Genomic DNA, 22,446 nt, shown 5'->3' with positions numbered 1-22,446 from the left:
AGAGAGAGAGAGAGAGAGAGAGAGAGAGAGAGAGAGAGAGAGAGAGACAAAGACAGAGACAGAGAGAGACAAAGACAGAGACAGAGAGAGACAAAGACAGAGACAGAGAGACAGAGACAGAGACAGAGAGAGACAGAGAGAGACAGAGAGAGAGACAGAGAGAGAGACAGAGAGAGAGAAAGGGAGGAAGGAAGAGTGTGACAGGCACATCCAATTTGAGAACAGCAGATTGTAAAGGATTCTATATGGGTAGTTGACAACAGACAGATGGGAAAGTGAAGATACAAAGAGAAACAAATATAAGAAGAAAAGGGGGAAGCAGTATAAAGATACTCATGTGAACTAACAGAGCTGGGCCCTCTTCTTGTATCCCTATATACTATTTTACTTAGCAATCTCATCAACTTCCAAGAGTTCAATGATTATCTCTCTACAGATGATTCTCAGATCTATATCTCCAGCCCCAGTCTCCGTTAGGAGCTACCATCACACTCGCCACTGCCTTTTGGCATCTCAAATTCAACCAGACCAAAGCAGATCTCATTATCCTCTTCCCCATAGCCTTCAGTCTTCTGAACTTCTCTTACATGCTGTAGGCGACAGCATCTTCCCATGCTCCTAGGTTTGCGGTCTTAGTCCTAGGAGCATCTAATTGGCACAATGCATAGATTACTGGGCCTGGGGCCAGGAAGACCTGAATTTAAATTCCAACTCAGATACTTCCTACTGTTGGGACCCTGGTCGAGTTTTCTCAGCTGTAAAATGGGGATAACTAGAGCACGTATTTCCTAGGGCTGCTGTGAGGATTCAGTGAGATAACTGTAAAGCATTTAGCATTGTGCTTAGCACATGGTGGGCACTACATAGTTCTTATTTCCTTCCTCCCTCAATTCCTCACTCTCATTAGCCTTACATTCAATCTGTGGCCAAGGCTTGTCATTTTTATTTTCGTCACATCTTTCCTATGTTTTCTCCTCCCTCTCCTTACCCAACCACAAACTGAGTTTGGGCCCTTATTGCATCTTCTTCAGCATTGCCTTCCTATCAGTCTCCCTGACTCCAGTATGTTCCCACTCCAAGCCATCGTCAGACTCCAAGATGCTTTTTGTAGCACATAAGTCTGGGAGCCGAGATAGCGGAACGAAGCGGGGATTTTCCTGAGCTCCCCCAACTCCTCCCAAACAACATGAAAAACAGAGTCTCAAAAACAAATTCTGCAGCACCAGCACCAACAAAAGGATGGGGCAGAACAGTTTCCTGGCCCGAGACAACATAGGAGTTTTACAAGAAGAGTCTATCTCTGGGGAGAGTGGAACTCAGCCCAGCCAGCAGAGACCTGCCCTCCCACGAAAGCAGCAGGCCTTGGGGGGTCACTGAATTGGGGGCAGCTGCTTCTGGAGCTCTCACCCACAGACAGCAAGGGCCTAGAACAGGTGGTCAGAAAGAGATTACAGAGCATCCTTCACTGGTCCTTGGGACAGCGCTCTGTTGCATTGCCCGCACGCAGCTCTGGGTCACACTCCTAGGAGAAGGAGGAGCACTAGCAGGGGTAGGGATCCTGGTCACAATTCCAGGATAGAAAAGAAGATTTGTGGTCACCGACAGACCAGAACACAGTCTAGGAGGAGAGTGACCACATTTCTCCTTAGATCATACCACCTCTGAAGAAATGAGAATTTACAGAACCCCAGAACTAGCTCTGAAAACAACAGCACAAAAAAAAAAAACCTGAAGCTTGGGACAGTGCCCCAGTCACCCCAGCAGCAGAGCCCAATTTTAACAGAAGGTTAAAAGTCATTAAATAGGCTGAAAAAATGATCAAACAATAAAATGACCATAAAAAATTACAATGGTGACAGGAAAGGTCAAAACCAACTCAGAAGAAGAAAATGAAATTAAAGTAGTGTAATGTAATGCCAAGCAAAGGCAACTTCCCAGGTTCAAAATACCAGCATAGGGGCTCTCTATTTTATTCAGTAACAAACCCAGAACAGAGAAGATCAAAACATGACATCATTCAAAATACAGCATTTACTAAGTGTAATTAAATAATCTCCAAGGCCTACCCCACCCCAGGACTTTCCAATCATTCAATCAATTACAAAGTCTCTGTTCCAAATACTTCTCCACCCCTAGGCTATACCTTAATTAAGTCCACCACAAAGCCCCTCTTCTCAAATGGAGATTAGTTTCCAAACATAAGTAAAATACATTCATTTGCTCAACCATAGAACACAAAAAGGTCAAAAGTTCCCCACCCCTGGATCACAATTGAATCTACCCCAGAGTTACATCAAGTTTAAACACAGCACTTAATACCCAAATGGAGGTCTTTTCTTCATCTTGACACGAGGCAAGTTCTCAGCAATCTTAGTTCCTGGAGAGACAAGGCTTAGCAAGGCCATAAGATACATTGCCAGTCCCTTCATGAATTTATCCTCTGTCTGTAGAACAGCCCTAGAACCCCTGAACACATTAGCAAAGCCCTCTCCCAGGATTTCTGTAAACATACAACAAGAAAATCCTTCTTCAGGGCTTCTGAACCAACAGAAAGGCTCCCAGACCCCTGCAACAACAGCACTGTCCTTCACCAGTGGACAGTATTCATTCTGTCTGCCAGACAGTCTCCAGACCCCTGCAACAACAGTACTGTCCCTCACCAGTGGACAGTATTCACTCTCTGTCTGCAGGACAGTCTCAGGCCTTCTTAACCAAATGCCAGGTTCCAGGACTTCTTCAACAGGACAGTCTTTCACCAGTGGACAATCTGGCAAAATAACATCAAAACAGACAGACAAAGTACCAGCAAAACAGCCATGTCTCCTCAGTCCTTGGCAGCTCAGGGGGCAGGTCTCAAAAGTCCAGGGCAATTCAAAGCGGCCACCAGCAATCTCTTAGTCTCTCTCTCTCCACGAGGTGCTGCTTCCAAAAAGAACTTCCGCCTCTCTCTTGTCTCTCCAAATCTACATCACCAGCTCCTCCCAGTTCAGGACTTTCTTTTCACATCAACAAGCCCATCCCACAGGTGGGATTAACAAACTCTGGGTTTTAACACAATCAATTTGAAAACCAAGCCAATACAGGGGAATCTTTAATTGCCATTACTATCACAAGTAGCTACATACAAAGCCTCAAAGAAAAATGTGAATTGGTCTCAGGCTCTGGAAGAGCTCAAAAAGGATTTTAGAAATCAAATAAGAGAGGCAGAGTGAGAGTAATACAAGACAATCATGAAAAAAGAGTCAAGAGCTTGGTAGAGGCACAAAAAAATGACTAAGAAAATAACCTTAAAAACAAATTTGTTTCAAGAGAAGCATAAAAAGGTAAACAGAAAAGAAAAATCATAAGGGATTCAATAAGATTAAAGTATTTACATTCCTACATGGGAAGGTTATACTTGTAACTCCTAAGAATGTTATTATTATTAGGACAGGGCATGGGTGTGAGTTGACTACGATGGAATAATATCCTCCCCAAAAAATTAAGGGATGAGAAAAAGGATACACTGGGAGAAGGGGAAAGAGAGAGGTAGAATGGGGTAAATTATCTCACATAAAAAAGGCATGAAAGAGCTTTTGCAATAGAGGGGGAAATGAATATGAATTGGAGGGCAACACTTTAACCTTATTCTCATTGGAATTGGCTCAAAGAGAGAATAACATACACATTCAGCCAGATATAGAAATCTATCTTCCCTACATGGAAGTAGGGAGTGGCATAAGGGAGGAGGGGAATGAAAGAAGGGAGGGTGGATTGGAGAGGGATATTCAAAAGCAAAACACTTTTGAGGAGGGACAGGGTGAAAGGAGGAAAAAGTGAAGGATAAATGGAAAGGGGGGAACAGAATAGAGGGAAATACACAGTTAGCAATCATAACTGTGAATGGATAAACTCACCAATAAAATGGGAGCAGATAGCAGAATGGACTAAGAAACATAATCCTACAATATATTGTTTATAAGAAATACACTTGAAGCAAACAGACACAGACAGAATAAAAATAAGAACATAGAGCAAGAATCAATTATGCTTCAGTGAAAGTAAAAGAAGCAGAGGTAGATATCATGATCTAAGACTAAGCAAAATCAAAAATAGTTCTAATTAAAAGAGATAATCAGGGAAATTAAATTTTGCCAAAAGATACCATAGACAATTAAATAATATCAATACTAAACATATATGAAACAAATTCTTTTCATCCAATTTCTTAAAGGAAAAATTTAATGAGTTATGAAAGGATATAGTAAAACCATACTATAGTATAGTAAAACAATACTAGTTGAGGACCTCAACTTTCCCCTCTAAGAACTAGATACATCTAACCAAAAAAATAAATAAGAAAAAAGTTAAGAAGATGAATAGAATTTTTAAAAAATTAGGTATGATAGACCTCTCGAGAAAACTGAATGGGAAGAGAAAGGAATATACCTTTTCTCAGTGGTATATAGCACCTACACAAAAACTGACTATGTATTAGGGCATAAAAATATCACAACCAAATGCAGAAAAATTAAATGCATCTTTTTAAGAACATAATGCAATAAAATTACATTTAATAATGGGCTATGAAAATTAAAATTAAATTGGAGATGAAATAATGTAATTCTAAAGAATGAATAGGTCAAAGAAAAAATCATAGAAATAACATACCGGTACTTAAGGAAAAATTCCTTTCTAAACACTTACATCAATAAAATGGAGAAAGAACAGATCAATGAATTGGGCATGCAACTACAAAAAAAAAAAAAACTAGAAAAATAACAAATTAAAAATCATCAATTAATCACCAAACTTGAAATCCCAAAAATTGAAGGAGATTAATAACATTGAAAGTAAGAAAACCACTGAACTAATAAATAAAACCAGAAGCTGGCTTTATGAAGGGAAATCAGTAAAATAGATAAACCATTAATTAACTTTATTTTTAAAAATATGCCAAATTACTAGTATCAAACATGAAAGGTATGTATTCACCACCAATGAAGAGGAAATTAAAGCAATTATTAAAAGGTTTTTTGCTCAATTATATGCCAGTAAATCTAAACATCTAACTTAAATGGATGATTATTTATAAAACCATGAATTGCCCAGATTAACAGAAGAGGAAATAGAATACTTAACCTTATTTTAGAAAAAGAAACTGAATAACTTCATCAGTGAGTTCCCTAGGAAAAAATTTCCAGAATCACATAGATTCAAAAATTAATTCTACCAAACATTTAAAGAGCAATTAATTGCAATACTATATATGCTGTTTGGAAAAACTAGACAAAGAAGAAGACCTACCAAATTCCTTTTATGACACAAATATGGTGCTGATACCTAAAGCAGAAAGAGCAAAAAAAGAGAAAGAAAACTATAGACCAATTTCCCTAATAAATATCAATGCAAAAATTATAAATAAAATACTAGCAAGGAGATTATAGCAATATGTCACAAAAATCATACATTATGACCGGGTGAGATTTATACCAAGAATGCATGACTGCTTCAATATTAGGAAGATTATCAGCATAACTAACCATATCAACAACAAAAACAACACAAAATATATGATTATCTCGATAGGTACCTCCCCAAAAGCCTTTGACAAAATATAACATTCATTCTTACTAAAAACATTAAAAAGCATAAGAATAAAGGACCTTTCCTTAAAATTATAAGTAGTATCTATGTAAAATGATCAGCAAACATTATATGTAATGGAGATAAGCAAGAAGACTTCCCAATAAGATCAAGGTGAAACAAGGATGTCCATTATCACCATTATTATTCAATAATGTACTAGAAATTCTAGTTATAGCAATAAGAAAAGAAAAAGAAATTGAAGGAAGTAGAATAGTCAATGAGGAAACAAAACTATCACTCTTTGAAGATGATATGAAGGTATACTTGGAGAATTCTAAAGCATCAACTAAAAAACTAGTTGAAACAATTAATACCTTTAGCTAAGTTACAGGATATAAAATAAACCCACACAAATCATCAGCATTTCTGTGAATTACCAAAAAGTCTAGCAGCAAGAGAGAGAGAAAAAGAAACTCCATTTAAAATAAGCGTCGGCAGTATAAAATACTTTGGAGTCTACCTGCCAAGACCAACCCAGGAACTAGATGAGCACAATTACAAAATATTTTTCATACTAATAAAGTCAGAACTGGATAACTGAAAAAATATGAATTTTTCGTGGGTAGGCTGACCCAATATATTAAAAATGACAATTCTAGCTAAATTAATTTACTTATTCAGTAAAATGACAATTCTACCTAAATTAATTTACTTATTCAGTGGAATACCAATCAAACTACCAAAAATTTCTTTTATAGAGCTAGGAAAAATTATTTTTAAAAATTCAACTGGAAGGAAAAAAAACAGTCAAGAATATCAAGAGAATAAATGAAAAAAAAGGGAAGGAAGGTTGATTAGCCAGACCAGACCTCAAACTGTATTACAAAGTGAAATCATCAAAACAATCTGTTACTGGCTAGGAAGGAATGGTGGATCAGAGGAAGAGATTGGGTACACAATGTTGCCGTCTAGTTGATTAGTCATTTTGGACTCTGTGACTCCATTTGGGGTTTTCTTGGCAAAGATTCTGAAGTGGTTTGTCATTTCCTTCTCTGACTCATTTTATAGATGAAGAAACCGAGGCAAATAGGGTTAAGGGACTTGCCCAGGGTCACACAGATAATAAGTGTCTGAGGCCACATTTGAACTCGGATCTTCTCGATTCCAGGGCCAACACAATGAAGACACTGAGCTATCCATCTGCCCTAAGCAAACAATACACAGTAGTAAATAACAACAGCAATCTAGTGTTGATAAATGCAAAGATCCCAGCTTTGGGGGACAAGAACTCACTATTTGATAAAAATTTCTGGGAAAACCAGAAAGTGGTTTGGCAGAAACTAGGTATAGACCAACATCTCACACCATATTCCAAGATACAGTCAAAATCAAGGGTGGGGAACCCACAATCTTGAGGCCACATGTAACCCTCTAAGTCCTCAACTGCAGCCCTTTGACTGAATCTAAACATCACAGAATGAATCTCCTTAATAAAAGGATTTGTTGTATTAAACTTGGACTAAGTCAAAAGGCCACACCCAAGGACCTAGAAAGTCACATGTGGCCTCAAGGTCACATGTTCCCCACACCTGCTCAAAATGGATTGATGATTTCGAGATAAAGGGTGATACCATAAGCAAATTAGGAAAGCATGAAATAGTTTACCTGACAGATCTATGGAGAAGGGAAAAATGTAAGACCAAATAAGAGATAGCATTACAGGACCTAAAATGGATAATTTTGATTACATTAAATCAAAAAGGTTTTACAGAAATAAAACCAATGTAGCCAAGATTAGAAATAAAGTAGAAAAATGGGGGTAAATTTTTGCAGCAATTTTTTCTGATAAAGGTATGATTTCTCAAATACATAGAGAACTTAGCCAAATTTGTAAGAATGTGAGTCATTCCCCAATTGATTAATCGTCAAAAGATATGTACAGGCAACTTTTAGATGAAGAAATCAAAACTACCTATAGTCAGGTGAAAAAAAAATGTTCTAAATCACCATTGATTAGAGAAATGCAAATTAAAACAATTGAGGTTCTACTTCACAACTATCATATTGGATAATATGACAGAAAAGGAAAATGACAAATGTTGGAGGGAATGTGGGAAAATTGGGATACTAATGCATTGTTGATGGAGTTGTGAACTTATTCAAATATTCTAGAGAACAATTTGGAATTATACCCAAAAGGCTATAAAATTTGCATAACCCTTGATTCAGCAATATCACTACTATGGCTGTTCCCCAAAGAGATTTTTCAAAAAGAAAAGGACCTATATGTACAAAAATATTTACAGCAGCTCTTTTTGTGATGGCAAAGAATTGGAAATTGAGATGATGCCCATCAATTAGAGAATGACCGAATAAGTTGTAGCACATTTTTGTGATGGAATACTGTTGTGAGATAAGAAATGACAAGCAGGATACTCTCAAAAAAACATGGGAAGACTTATATGAACTGATACAAAGTGAAATGAGTAGAACCAGGAGAACATTGTACACAGTAACAACAATGCTGTATGATGATCTACTGTGAGTCACAGCTAATCTTAGCAATACAATAATCTAAGACAACTCTAAATGATTTATGAGGAAAAATACTATTCACCTCCAAGAGAAAGAACTGATGGAGTCTGAGTGCAGATCAAAGCATACTCTAAAAATTTTTCTTTATTTTCCTTGTGGGTTTTTTTGTTCTGTGTTTTTTTTTCACAACATGACTAAAGTGGAAATGTTTTGATTGACTGCACACATATAACCTATATCAAATTGCTTGCCTTCTCAGTGAAGGAGAGAAGGAAGGGAAGGAGAGAATTTGGAAATCAAAATTTTAAAAATACATTAAAAAATTTTACACATCAATGGAAAAATATTTTTAAAAATATAAAGAATAGGTATGTTAGATCTGGCTCTTTCCCGCCTGCTTATGCTCCTGTGAGAAAGATGATGCCATAAGGAGAGATGTCTTGGGCCCTAGAGATCAATACAGCACCCCCACCCCCATCCCTTGCCTCTTTGCATTTCTTCTGTCCTGCTTTTAAGTAAAGGAAACTGCAGGTGGTTATGACTTCATGAGTTTTGAAAGGTAAAGAGAATGATTCACTCTGGGAACAAGGCTCATCCTGAGATTTGCTGGAAGCAAGACAATGAAGAGTCGCAAGCAACCTGGGCTAGTCCAACAGTAGCAACTGCCACATTTAGAGTTGAACTTGGTGAGGCAAATGCTATGTACAAACAGCTTTCCCAAAGACCAAATCAGTAAAGGGAGAGTGTGAGGTGGGCAAGGGAGAGCAATAAACACACCTCTGACTTTGTCATATCTTTGAAGTAAATATCCCTTTGTAAAAACTTTTTTTTTAAGTATGGGTCTTTCTATGTCAACCTCTGACTAACTGAATTCCAGTGGCTCCCTATGACCCCTAGGATCAAATACAGACTCATCTCTTAGGCATGTAAAGCTCTTCATAAGCTGGCTCCCTCTGTGTTCTATGATTCTAGCCACACAAGCCTATTTGAAATTCTTTGAATATGATAATCCATCACTCAGTCCCACCCTTTTACACTTTCTAGCCTCTATGCTGGGAATATTCTGGCCCCTTACTTCTACCTCCTGGCTTCCCTGGCTCCCTTCAAGACTCAAGTCATGTTTCACCTTCTAAAGAAGACTTCCCCAGTCCCTCCAGCTGCTAATGCCTTCCTCTTTCAGTTGACTTTCCATCCACTCTGTATTTGTCTTGTAACTACTTAGTTATTTACACACTGTCGCCACCCCCCCCCCCCATTAGAAGTATATTCCTTGAGGTCAGGAACTGTTTTTGTCCTTTTTGCTGTCCTGGCACTTAGGGAGGTATGTGACACAAAATAAGTACTCAATAAATGCTATTTATTGACTGATCCACTTAGATTTTTAAAAATGCCTACAAGAGGTAGAAGCAAGGACAGGTATGGAAAATAAACACAAAATCATGGCACTTTGTGGTAAGAACAGCAAAAGGAGAATTAAAGCTCTGAATAACACAAAACTGCAGATGACAACTAGAAATGAGTATTTGTGATACAACAGCTGAAAAAAGCAAATTAAATCTTAAGGAGCGTTAAGAGAAGGGGGGGTATAAAATGTGTACAATTAGAGAATAAAGGAAAATTTAGAAAGAAGCATAGAAAGCAGAGTAGTTTTGAAAATGATGTGCCAATAAATAATTAAAAGAAAACGACATACAGTACTTATTATATATTTTTTTTAAAAACTAAACAGTGTGAAATGTAAATTTATGGTTTTATAGTCCTATTTTTATGTTGAGCTGTGTACATGGAAGTGTTCTTTTTTTATCTTTATGTATTTAAGTGAAAATGAATAAAAAACAAAGACTCTTGTTTTTTAAAAATGTTCAAAAAAAAGATTGGTATAAACAACAAAATAAGTAATAAAAATGCCCGAGTTGTAGTTCAAACTTGATCATCTCAAATACGCAAACACAGACTGTACATAAGCGAACAACCACAAAAAGGAGGCCAGTTTCTAGTCCTAGTGAGGCGATGGTCTGGCTGTCCTCTGTCCTCATTATCCCACACCTGAAGTTCTGCACTCAGTTTTGGGAGCTGCATTTCAAGAAGACCACTGATATGCTCAAGAACTTTCTGAGAAGGGAAATCAGGATGGAGACAGAGCTTGAAAGCACGCCAGATGAGAATTGGCAGGTGATAGAAATGTAGGTGTTTGATCTCGAAAAAAGATGTTCAGGGAGGTTTGGTAACTTTTTTTTTTTCAAATTTTTGAATGGTTGCTGCATGGGAGAGTGATTAGACTGTGCTTCAAAGGGCAGATATCAGGCAAGAAGTGGAAGTTACTCCATGTGACCTTGGGCAAGTCACTTAACCCCAATTACCCTCCAAAAAGCAAAAAATAAAAAATAAAGAAGTGGAAGTTATGAAGAAGCAAATTTAGGCTCAACATAAAGGGGAAAGCATCCTAACAAGGAGGAGAGATGACCTGGAAAAGGCGTAGCTTCTCTGCTTCAATGGCTTCCAGCAAAGACTAGATAGCCACTTTTTGTACTTGTGGAGGATCTGAGGATGTTTGAGAAGCTAATTTCATGACCAGATTTATGAATAAGAAATATGTTTGACAGCACATCAAGAGTAGTTTGAAGCGTAATAAGAGTGAAACTGAGATCTGCTAGAAAGCTAATGTAATTAGTCTACAAGGATTGTAAAAGGAGATCTAGTAGTAATAGTTCAGTAGGAAAGCAAATGAAGGAGAATAATAGTAGTGACAGCGGGGAGAGAAAAGAGGGAAGAAAAATCAAGCGACATTGAAGGAGAAGAATCCGCATGACTCCATAAGTGACTGTGTATGAGAGGTGACGGAGAGAGAAGAGTCCAAAGATGATCTCAGTGTTTGGAGCATGGAAGATGGGCTTAGCTTTAGTGCCACTGCCAAAACATGGAAGCCAGGCGGAGGCTGATGGTCCTTTGCAGCTTTCTTCTTGGTATATCCTTCTACCCTACCATAAGCCAATAGATCACATAGGGCACCCACTCCATGGGATGAGAAATGTCTCTACTTCTGAGAATAGATTGCTTGTGCTTATCCATCATAGTCTTGCTGACTTTCCTCCCTCCACCCCGTGACCTAACTTTATGATCCATTGAACATACTATGTGTATAGGACAACTTAACCCAAACGGTCTTGCCCGACTGCTTATAATTTGTCTCAGTCACTGTTCTATATCTGGTGCAATGGACCACTGCAAGTCTTAGGGTTATGATCTCCCAATTTCTTTAATGAAAACACATTCAATAGCACCCCAGGAAAACCACTTTACAGGGCAGAAAAGTTGTCAGCAAAGAGATAACAAGAGTCTGGAAGGAAGTTTCAAGGGTTCTCAGAAGCTCTTGCTGTGTTTTATATTGCTCAAAGCGTTCATAGCTGAGTTCCAAATCAATCCATCCCAGGGGGAAAAGTTCATTCAAATATTTCTGGGTCTGTTACGAGCATTTTGACTCAAGGCTGCCCTGGTTGGTGGTGTGAGAGTATGGGGCTTAACTCAAACCCATTTCCACCAGTGTCCTGGGCCACAACACCATTGAATAAAATAGTTTTGTTTTTCTTATGAGTCTGGGAATCTTTTGAGGGCTAAGGTCCTCTATCTTATCTTTATAATGTTAGAGCTTAGCACAGGGGCTATTGTAATAGTAATGGCATTTAAAGATTCCCCTGTTCCTGGGGAGACAAAGCTTAGCAAGGCCACAAGATACATTGCCAGTCTCTTCATTAATTCATTCTCTGTCTGCAGAACAGTCCTAGGACCCCTGAAAACATTAGCAAAACCCTCTTCCAGGATTTCTGTAAACATACAACAAGAAAATCCTTCTTCAGGGCTTCTGAACCAACAGCAAAGTTCCAAGAATTCTGCAACAACAGCACTGTCCTTCACCAGTGGACAGTACTCACTCTCTGTATGCAGGACAGTCTCAGGAGCTCTTAGCCAACAGCCAGGTTCCAGGACTTCTTCAACAACAGGACTGTCTTTCACCAGTGGATAAATCTGGCAAAATAACATCAAAACAGACAGACAAAGTACCAGCAAAACAGTCATGTCTTCTCAGTCTTTGGAAGCTCTGGGGGCAGCTCTCAAAAGTCCAGGGCAATTCAAAGTGGCCCTCAGCAATCCTCTCAGTCTCTCTCTGCCTCCATGAGGGTGCTGCTTCCAAAAAGTTCTTCTGCCTCTCTCTTGTGTGTCTCCCAATCTACATCACCAGCTCCTCCCAGTTCTTGTCTCTCTTTTCATGTCAACAAGTCCATCCCACAGGTGGGATTAACAAGCTCTGGGTTTTAACACAATCAAACCAAAAACCAAGCCAATGCAGGGGAATCTTTAAATGCCATTACTATTACAGCTATGTACATAATATATATAAAAACAATACAATGTTGGTATTGGTGATCAGGAATAAAGCATGCATTCTCAGGGTGATGTGATATGGTTAGAGTCTATGGAAGAGATCAAATATAACCCATTTGATTCTCCGACTCCTTCCCAGCAAATAAAAACATAGGAAACACTTTTCAGTTTAGTCATTACTACCGACATTTTCTCCAGCACCTTCTTAAATCTATACAATCAATAAAAAGATAAATGGTTTGTAGCCATTTCCCTAAGTATAGATGCTTATGCTAAACATTTAAAACTCCTCTCGTACAAGCTAATTCGGGCTGGGTTCTGCTTTACTGTACAACTACCTTTAACCAGTGATATACAGGCAGAATTATGGAGAAGTCTACAGAGTTAACTGATCATAAACTGCTAAGTAGGCTGATCTGATCAATCACAGATTGCTGAGTAGGCAGAAGTCAGAGCAGACTGAGTTAGTCAATCACAGATTAAGAAACAGAATAGGACAACTAATCAGAAACCACAGACCATACTAGGCTGGCCAATCACAATATGGTTCTAGACCCCTATTAACCCATCTAATAACTGATCTCCTGTCACCAAGTCTTTACTGGTCCAAATTAATTATTTTAAAAATCTCATCATTTCAGATCATCCTTATCTTAGGGTGGTCTGGGAGGGAATGTAGAATAAGGGTATTCTGATTAACTGAATGTTGTGATCATTGAATTTTATTGAAATTTAAAAGTGTCAGGCTGCTAGATGGCACAGTAGATAGAGATCCTGGCCTGGAGTGAGAAAAACTCATCTTCCTGAGTTCAAATTCAGCCTCAGACACTTACTAGCTGTGTGACCCTGGGCAAGTCAGCTAACTCTGTTTACTTCTGTTTCCTCGTCTATAAAATGAGCTGGAGATGGAAATTGCAAACCAATCCAGTATCTTTGTCAAAAAAAAAACAACAACCCAAGGAAATAAGATATATATAGGCACCGGGGTATAGAAATCCATCTTGCCTTACTAGAAAGTTTGGGGTGGGGGAGGATATAAGAGAGAACAGATAGGGGGAAGGGGTTACAGTAGGCTTGCTATTCTGGGGTGGGGGGTAGGGGAGAGATTGGGAGAAAAACTTGTAACTCAAAAATCTTGTGGAAATGAATGTTGAAAACTAAAAATAAATAAATAAATTTAAAAAAAAAACAAGTGGGGTCATGAAGAGTTGGACATGACTGAAAAATGGCATGCTGAACAATAATAACAACAACAGCAAAAGTAGGTCCTCATTAGGACACTACGTGCAACAGACAGGCCAGCCACTCCAATCCTCACTCTCTCGGCACAGCTATATTAGTTGATCACTCAGTTAGGTATTTTTAGAAATACAGGTCTTTCCAACCACAGCCCTACAATCTAACAACCAGGTCATCAACTGGGTCAACATACTCTGAGAGAACCCGAAATAAGAGGGGTGCAGAATTAAAGTCTGTGCTTCTACCGGAGAAGAAAGAAAACCTTTTATGACAAATGACGGATAGAAATTAATAATAAAAATAGCTAACAATTATGTAATGCCTTAAGCTTCACAAGGCACTTTAGCTATATAATTTCATTTAATCTTCACAGCAACCCTGAGAGGTCGGTGCTATTGCTATTTCCTTTTTAAAGATGAAAAAACTGGAGGTTGGAGAAATTAAGTGACTTGTCCAAGTGCCAGCATCCTATACACTAGGCCATATTGCCTCTCTTTAGAAAAAAGTTCAGTAGAAACCAAACAGAAAATTCAAAAGATTTAGAAGCATAAGATTGTAGGATCACATAACCTGCTGAAGCCAGGTTCTCTGATTGTAAAGCTAGCATTCTTTCTAAGGACATAGAATATGGGGTGTCAGAGCTGGAAGGGACCTTAGAACACAGAATGTATATATGAAAAAAAAAACATTAGGAAAAAAAGGCTAATCAAAAGTGTTCATTTTCAAGATGGAAAAACTGAGTCTCTGAAAGTAAAATGACTTGCCCAAGATGGCACAGGCCTGGGACTCAGTCCCTCAGATACTTTTTCAGCCACAGGTAATTTAGTAATCTATTCGCCTGCATCCTGCCCTTTTTCTAAGGAAAGAAGGGTCTCAGGCACAGCCTGAAGGCCCAGATGCATTCCTGATTACTTGAAAAAAGTAATAGGAGAGGTCAAAGAGAAACTTTCTAAGCTATTTTCCTATTACACATTTTTTGTCCATGATTAGGATATGAAGGCACAGATAACATCCTTGTCATATTTTCAAGAGTAGCTGACACATTCGGTGACAGACCTGTGATCCGAAAGTACCCTGACAGCTAGAACAGTGGGCCAAATATTACAGGATGAAATTTTACAGAATTTATATGAAATCCTACAGCAGTTTCAAAGTTAAAATCAGTTTCAAACATATAGGAGCAGCAAGATAGCAGTTTGTGCACAAAAGATCTGGAAGTCATAGTGGACCATAAGCACAATATAAATTAGCAATGAGATGTGGCAGTCAAAGCAAAATAAAAATCAAGGAAATCATGAGCTGCATTAATAGAAAAAGATTATGATCCCGTGTCTTCTGGCTTGATTAGACCACCATTGGGAATATTGTGTTTAATTGTGGGGAATTTTAGGAGTGACAGTCTTATCTAAAAGAAAGTAACCAGGATGTGGAGAGGTTTGGAAATATTTCCATATTGCAATTAATTGACCCAGCTGGGAAGGTCTAGCCTGGAAAAAAACAGATTCAAGGAATGTTTGCAGTTATCCCCACCTTTAAATTCTTTAGAGGTTGTTGTGGGAGAAAAGGATTAGACAGAACTAGGTTTAAATGGGTCTAGGTTTCAAGAAAGCACTTCTCCTTAATGTAAGGAAGAATTTATAATCAGAGCTGTCCAACAATGGAATAAGTTGCCTTAGAAAGTCTTGATTGAAGGTCGTAAAAGAGAGGCTAGATAACCACCCATAGGGTCTTATATAAGAAGGGATTTTTGTATCAGGCAGGAAGCTGGATTAGTTGACATCTCTCCTAATTCATTGGTCCGATAATTCTCATTGGGACACTACTAAGAGACAGCACAGCACAGTGAAAAGCACTTTTAAAAAACTTTTTAATATATTTAAACAATTTTCCCCAATTATATATAAAACAATTTAACATGTTTCATTTTTGGACAGTTCTAATTATTAGTATTCTTTCCCCTGACATCGATACTAAAACGGAACTTTGCAACTTGCATCCATGGCTCCTGGGTTTTACCTTCTGAGATTAAACAGGACAAGTCTAATTTCTTCTCCCCATGACAATCCTTCAAGTACTTGAAGACAGCTACTGACTCCTCCCTAATTCTTCTCTTCTCTGGGTTAAACACGCCCAGTTTCTTCAGATGATCGTCATGTGCCACAGACTCCAGGCCTTTCAACACCCTGATTTCTCTACACTGAGCACTCCCTAGCTCAACAATATCCTTCTTAAATTGTGGTTTCCAGAATGAACCTAATAAACCAATAAATGAGAGCTGAGTACAACGGGACTGTTACCTCTGCTCCTGGAAGCTGCACTCCACTAATTCAGCACAAAATAGTACCCGCTCACTTAGCTGTCCCATCACACCGCTGACACAGATTGAGCCCACTAACATCTCAGATCTTTTTCAAAACAACTGTTGTCTAACCATGGCGTCTCTACATTGTACTTTCGAAACTGATTTCTTATACCCAAGTATAAGTATGGACAGGTAGGTTGCACAGTGGTTAGAAGTTGGAAAGACTCCATTTCCTGAATTGAAATCCAGCCTCACTAATTAGTTGTGTGACCCTGTGCAAGTCACTTCACCCTGTTTGCCTCAGTTTCCTTGTCTGTAAAAGAGGAAGAAATGGCAAACCACTCCAGTATCTTTGCCAAGAAAATCCCAAATGGGGTCATGAAGAGTCAGACACGGCTGAAACAAGTAAACAACAAACCCAAGTATAAGACTTTATATTTATCCCTACTGAATTTCATCTCATTATATTCAGCCCAGAGCTCAAATCTGTCAAGCTCCTTTTGGATCTGGACTCTATCATTTAATGTGTTAGCTATCCCTCCCAGCTTTGGGCCAGCCAAAAGTCTGAGGTGCATGCCACATCTGTCTTTATTCAAGTCAATAATAAAAATGTTAAACAGCATCAGGTTGAGCACAGCACTCTGGACATCGATCCATTAAGTTCTTTGAGTCTGGCTATCCAAACAATTCTATATGTATCTCCTTTTATCATCTACTCCAGATCTCTCTATATTGTCCATAAGAAAGAGATGAGGTGTTTTTTCATAGCTTTACTGAAATATTGGCAAACTGTATGCCCTTATCTGTTAGTTTAGTAGTCCTGTCCAAAAAGAATAAGAGATTACTTTGGCATGCCCTGTTCTTGATGAAGCCAGGCTTGCTCTCTATAAATCAAATCATCCCTTCCCTTTCTAGATGTTCTCCAATCAATTCAATAATGATCCATTCCGGACTTTTCTAGGCATCAAGGTTAAGATCTTTGACCTCTAGTTTGAAGATTCTATTCTCTCCCCACCTTTTGTTTTAATTGGAATAACATATGTCCTTTTTCAAACCTGTGGCACATCTCTCATCTTCCATGATCTTTCAGATATGTCACCCAGCAATCACATCTGCCAGCTCTTTTTGGATCAAAGGACAGAGTTCACTAGGGACAGGTAACTTTGATCAATCTAAAGTCAACCTAGAGCTTTTCTCCTCTCGTTGTCATTACTTATGTTGGGTATCACGTCTCTCCTAGCCATTTTTGCACTGTGATTTCTAATGAAAACGCATCCCCCTTGGCAGAGAAAACAAACAAGAACGTAACCAACTTTTCATTCCCTCCACTGTCAGTTATTGTCCCATCCACTACAGGCAAAGGTGCTCCTTTTTAAATTTAATACTGGATTTTCCCAACATGGCTAATTTTTCTTGTTGCTCTTGTCACCTTTCACTTCTTTTTCCAGCCTCGGATCATTTGGAGCTTCAGCTCTCTGGACACTATTTTTATAGGCCCATGCTGGGTTCTTCCCCTCATCCTCTGTTCCCTGGTCTTGCTTCCATCTTTTGTACATTTCTCTTGAAATTCTAAGTTGGCTGCTGAGTTCCCTGCATGTCCGAATCAGTCTCTTCAGAGAAAACCCATTTCCCCTCTTCTTTTTGGAATTGCTTTCCTTTTCATCTTCAGAGTTTCATTTTTGTGCATCTCTCATATCTCCTGGACTGACTACCTTTGTAGCATCTTATTTCATGGGATCCAATATATCTTTCCTCTGATCTCTCTGAAATCTGCTCTCCCAAAATCTAGGATACATGCCAATTTATACCTGTATTTCTTCTCCCTAATCACAAATCTAGAGATAGAAATGCTCTGTTCCCCACAAGGGCTTCCATCATTTCTATTCCAGGAACCAATTTCTCCCTCTTAGGAAAAATAAAGTACAGAACAGAATTTCTTATTTCTTCCTCCATCTCTTGAAGGATTATCATAAAGGCAAGTCAGAACACTATTAGATGATCTGATTTTTGGCAGAGAGAGACAGATAGACAGAGACACACAGACAGATAATAGAGATATAGACAGAGACATTGTTATTTCTAGCAAGTTCTGGATAATTGAGTTTGAGAACCTAAGTTCAAATGGCATCTGTTGACACTATCTATTGATCAACAAGCATTTTTAAGTGCTTTCTATGTACTAGACACTCTGCTAACTGCTGGAGTACAAAGAAAGGGGGGAAGAAGCCCCTGACTGTTAAGAAGTCCACATTCTAATGGAAGAAGTAACATGTAAATAATTAACCATGCTCAAAATACATGGGTAGTTGGTAGAGGTAACCTTAGAGAGGAAGGCACTAGCAGTTGGGAGGGGGCCAGAAAAAACTCTGTTCTGGTCATATTTGAGCTGAATATTAAAGGAAGTCAGTGTCTCTGAAAGTTAGAGGCAAGAAGGGAGAGCATTATGGGCATGTGCAAAAAGGAGATGGGGGATGGAGAGTCATGCATATGGAACAGCAAATGGGCTGCCGAAGAGCACATGGAAGGCGGCACAGTTTAAGAAGATTGGAAATGGAAGAACTTTAGATACCAAAAAACTTTCTTTTTGTTCCTGGAGATAGTGATAAGTCAATAGAGTTTATCACATAGGGGAAGGGTTGGGGTCGGGGAGGCGACATGATCAGACCTACGCTTTAGGAAAATCCTTTTGGCAGCTGTGTGGAGAATAATTGGGATGGAATGAGACTTGAGGCAGGAAGACCAATTAAAACAATCCAGGCGAGACATGATGAAAAGGGGAGAAAAAGATACAAGATAGTAGCTAGCAGGTAGGGTAGGATCAAGTAAAGCTTTAAAAAAAAATGGAAGAAATGACTCGACCTCCTTGGGCTTCTGTGTGTGCAGCAGGGTGATAAATGACCTTTCTAGTCCTTAATTTATGAGCCTATGATTTTTGCCACAATTTTTGGGATGACAAAATGGATTCTCGATTCTAATGCCATCAGAAAGTGAAGGTATATGTACAACCTATATCGGATGGCATGCCACCACGGCAGGGGGAAAGAAAATTTGGAGCTCAAAAACTTGTGGAACTGAATGTTGCAAACTAAAAGTTAATGTAAAAAGAAGAAAGGAAGTGAAGGTATGACCCTGCTACCAACCTTGACAAGAAAATTTACTGAATAAAGTATAAAGCTGTCATAAACTATATGTAAAAGTTTTCAATTATTTTAGGAACATCTTGTTCCAATGCTATATAACTAGTGTATCTTTTTTCACATTATTTTTGTCAGTAAAGCAGGGTGGGATTGGGGATGGAGGGAGTGGAGGAGGGGGAAGAAAGTAGCACAATGAGATGTGAAACCAAAGAGAGTCTAGAATCACTTGTGCACTCTTGGAACGTTTTCCCAAAGTTAGGACTGTGCAGAAGAAATGGGCATGAGCACAGTGGGCATAGGAATCTATCTGGAAGGGGCCCCATGAAGAAACATCTAAGACATACAACTGCCAAGAAAACAAGTGAATGTATGGCTCTTTTCCCCAGGGCTATGGTAGACAGCCTATCTGGGGAAGACAGAGTCAGATGCTCCTGCTGCTGTTTCCCTGGAGGTCAGCCTTGTCACTCCTCCACTTGCAAAGGGTTGTGTTAGAGAAAAGGGTGAGGGAGAAACCATAACGGAAAAAAACCCAGAACACTAGAGCTAGAAGGGCTTTGGAATAGAGAACATGGAAGTTCAGACCTGGAAGGGTCTGAAGATCATAGAACATAGAATGTTGGAACTGGAACAGCAGAGGGTCAAGTGGCTCACTGTGACTTTAAAGGCCTGATGGGGAGGCGTACCTTCTCTAGCCACTGCACTATGATCCTTTTCTTTGTAAAAAGCATGGACAACTGAATGCATAGCTCCAGAGAGATGTCCTAAACCTGATGGGGGAGGGGACAGGTTGAGAGCAGAAGGAGAAAAACCAGCCTCTGCATGTATCAATGTGAGCGTACCAGACAGTGTGTAAGCCTTGGGGTGCTATATTTCTATAGGTGTGTCCAGGTGCGAGGTTTTTTGTTTTTGTCTTTTTGGAGGGGAGGAGGCAGGGCAATTGGGGTTAAGTGACTTGCCCAAGGTCATACAGATACAAAGTGTTAAGTGTTTGAATCCAGATTTGAACTCAGGTCCTCCTGACTCCAGGGCCGGTGCTCTATTCACTACATCACCTAGCTGCTCCCAGGTGCAAGTTTTTAATGGAGCAAATCCCTCTGCACAGCTTTAGCTGGGGAGGACTGTATGCGTGTGGATACCCTATGGTATAGGCCAAGTGATACTTAAGAGTGGGTGTCAGTGTGGAATCTTGTCTGGTCGTCTCTTCTTTTTGGTACATGTGATAAAAAAGGACATAAATGTATAGTGTGTGTGTGTGTGTGTGTGTGCGTGTGCGTGTGTGTATAAGAGAGGGTAGGTAAATATTAGCAAAGGTACCTGTATAGGCAGGAATGCATGTTTGTGTGTGTCCATAACACTCTTACTGCTTCTCTGATTGAACTGTAGGGGACTGCCTTCAGCCCTGCTTTCCCTTCCAGACTTCATCATTTTCATGTGCAGGTGTTCCTGCCTGGGGAGATCACTAAGTCCTATTATTTCCTGTTTATCTATTTCTGAGACAACTCTCTAGTTGCCAGGTAGGTATCTCTGTGATATGTAGGTGGTGATATGGTGTTTCCTTCCGATTCTCTAAGGTCTATTCCTCATTCTTAAGCAGAGACTGGACAATGTCTCTCTCATTGCAGGCATTGTAGAAGAGATCCCTGCATGGGATTTAAGGTTGCAATCTCTAAAGTTCCTTACAACTTGGAGACTATATTCTAACATTCTGCATTCTAAGTTCTCCTCGTAAATCTACTATTCTGTGTTCCAAAGTGCTTAGTTCCCTTCCAGTTCAATATTTTTTGCTTTATGTTTTTGGAGCCCTTCCAGTTCTGCCATTCTGTTCTAAGCTCTCATTAGTTCAGATATTCTTTGTTCAACATTCCAAGCACCTTTCTAGGTCTGATATTCTATATTAAATGTTCTAATATTTTTATTCTACTACTTTTTAATAGAGATGGCTTGCTGGAATAACTGATAGAATGCTAAACTTGAAATCAGAAACACCTGAGTTTAAAATACACCTCAGACATTTAGTAGCTGGTGTGACCCTGGACAAGTCACTTAACCTCTCTAAACCTCAGTTTCCTCATCTGTAAAATAAGAGGGTTGGGCAAGATAACTTCTAAGATCCCTTCCAGCTGTAAATTTGTTAGCCTATCATCCCTTTATTTTCAGTAGCTATACCCAAAGAGAGGCCACAATCATTGGTTCCAAAAATAAAATCTCTGAGCTAATAAAGGGTCAACTAGGGGAGTATCTTTAGGTCAGTGAAAATCTTGCATGTCATGGATGGACAAAAGTACCCTAGACCTGTGACAAGGAAAGAATGCCTTGTCCTTCTATACTAATTTGTATTCTACACAGGAAATGTCTTTACATACGTTAACAGAATGATTCCTCAAAAATCTCAGTGAAGAAGGACTTCATAAGGCAGATAAAGCAAGAATCATAATTAAAGCATTTGCTTTGAAGTCGGAGGACAAGCACGAATTTAGAGTTCAAATCCTATGTCAGCCATTTAACTGGTTACAGGGAGTATGGACAAGTTATGTCCCCATATTCTCTGGGGTTCAGCTTTATCTTGGGTAGACTGGAGGGGGTAGGGTAGGGAACAGATGATTTCTAAGTTTTCTCCATGCTCTTGACCCTACAGTTTCTATTTAACAGATGAAGAAACTGAAGCATTGTAAGGTGAAGTGATTTGCCCAAAGTGACATCGTTAGCAAGTGCTTGACTCAGGCCTTTGACAAGTCTAGGGATGTTCCTACCACACAGTGAAAGCCTCGGGGTGAACAAGCCTTCACCTGGGCAAAATGAGTCTAGTAAAAGGGCCTCCAAACATTTGGGAAATGAACAAGCCCAAGATTCCTATTTATAGATGGGGGAAATGAGGCACAAGGAGATGACGTGACTAGTGCCAAGGATCTCAGACTCCAGGCCATTACTGCACACTAATGTGAAAACCAGACTCAACTCAAGAGTGTTGCTGAGGGAGGGGGAGGGCTGAGAGGACCAAAGTCTCTGGTGTATGCCAAAGGGAAGGGGGGAGGGAGGAAGGAGCTGAGGCAGAAACTGTGACAAATGCTGCCATGCCTCATCTCTGACACTCCCATAATCCAGGAGGATCTCAAACTGGCTTGAGAGCTGCTGTTACCAAATGGGAATAGATCAAACAAAAGAAATAAGCAAAATGTGAGTCACCCAAACAATGCAACTCTCATCCATGTGGAAAACATGCAAAGCCACGTGAAAAAGAAAAGAAAGAAAGAAAGAAAGAAAGAAAGAAAGAAAGAAAGAAAGAAA

General features: G+C 39.2%; 1 protein-coding gene across 3 annotated transcripts in view; it reads right to left on the bottom strand.

Moving 5' to 3' along the window:
* The window catches only part of ADRB2 (adrenoceptor beta 2), a 130,083-nt gene that overhangs the window by 84,431 nt on the left and 23,206 nt on the right, over nucleotides 1-22,446 (bottom strand). The window lies entirely within an intron of this gene.

The sequence above is a fragment of the Petaurus breviceps genome, unplaced genomic scaffold, assembly GCF_028583685.1.
Source record: "Petaurus breviceps papuanus isolate PSGF00001 unplaced genomic scaffold, PetGlider_PUasm1.0 551, whole genome shotgun sequence".
Classification (NCBI taxonomy): Eukaryota; Metazoa; Chordata; class Mammalia; order Diprotodontia; family Petauridae; genus Petaurus; species Petaurus breviceps.
This window is presented reverse-complemented; position numbering and strand designations above follow the sequence as displayed.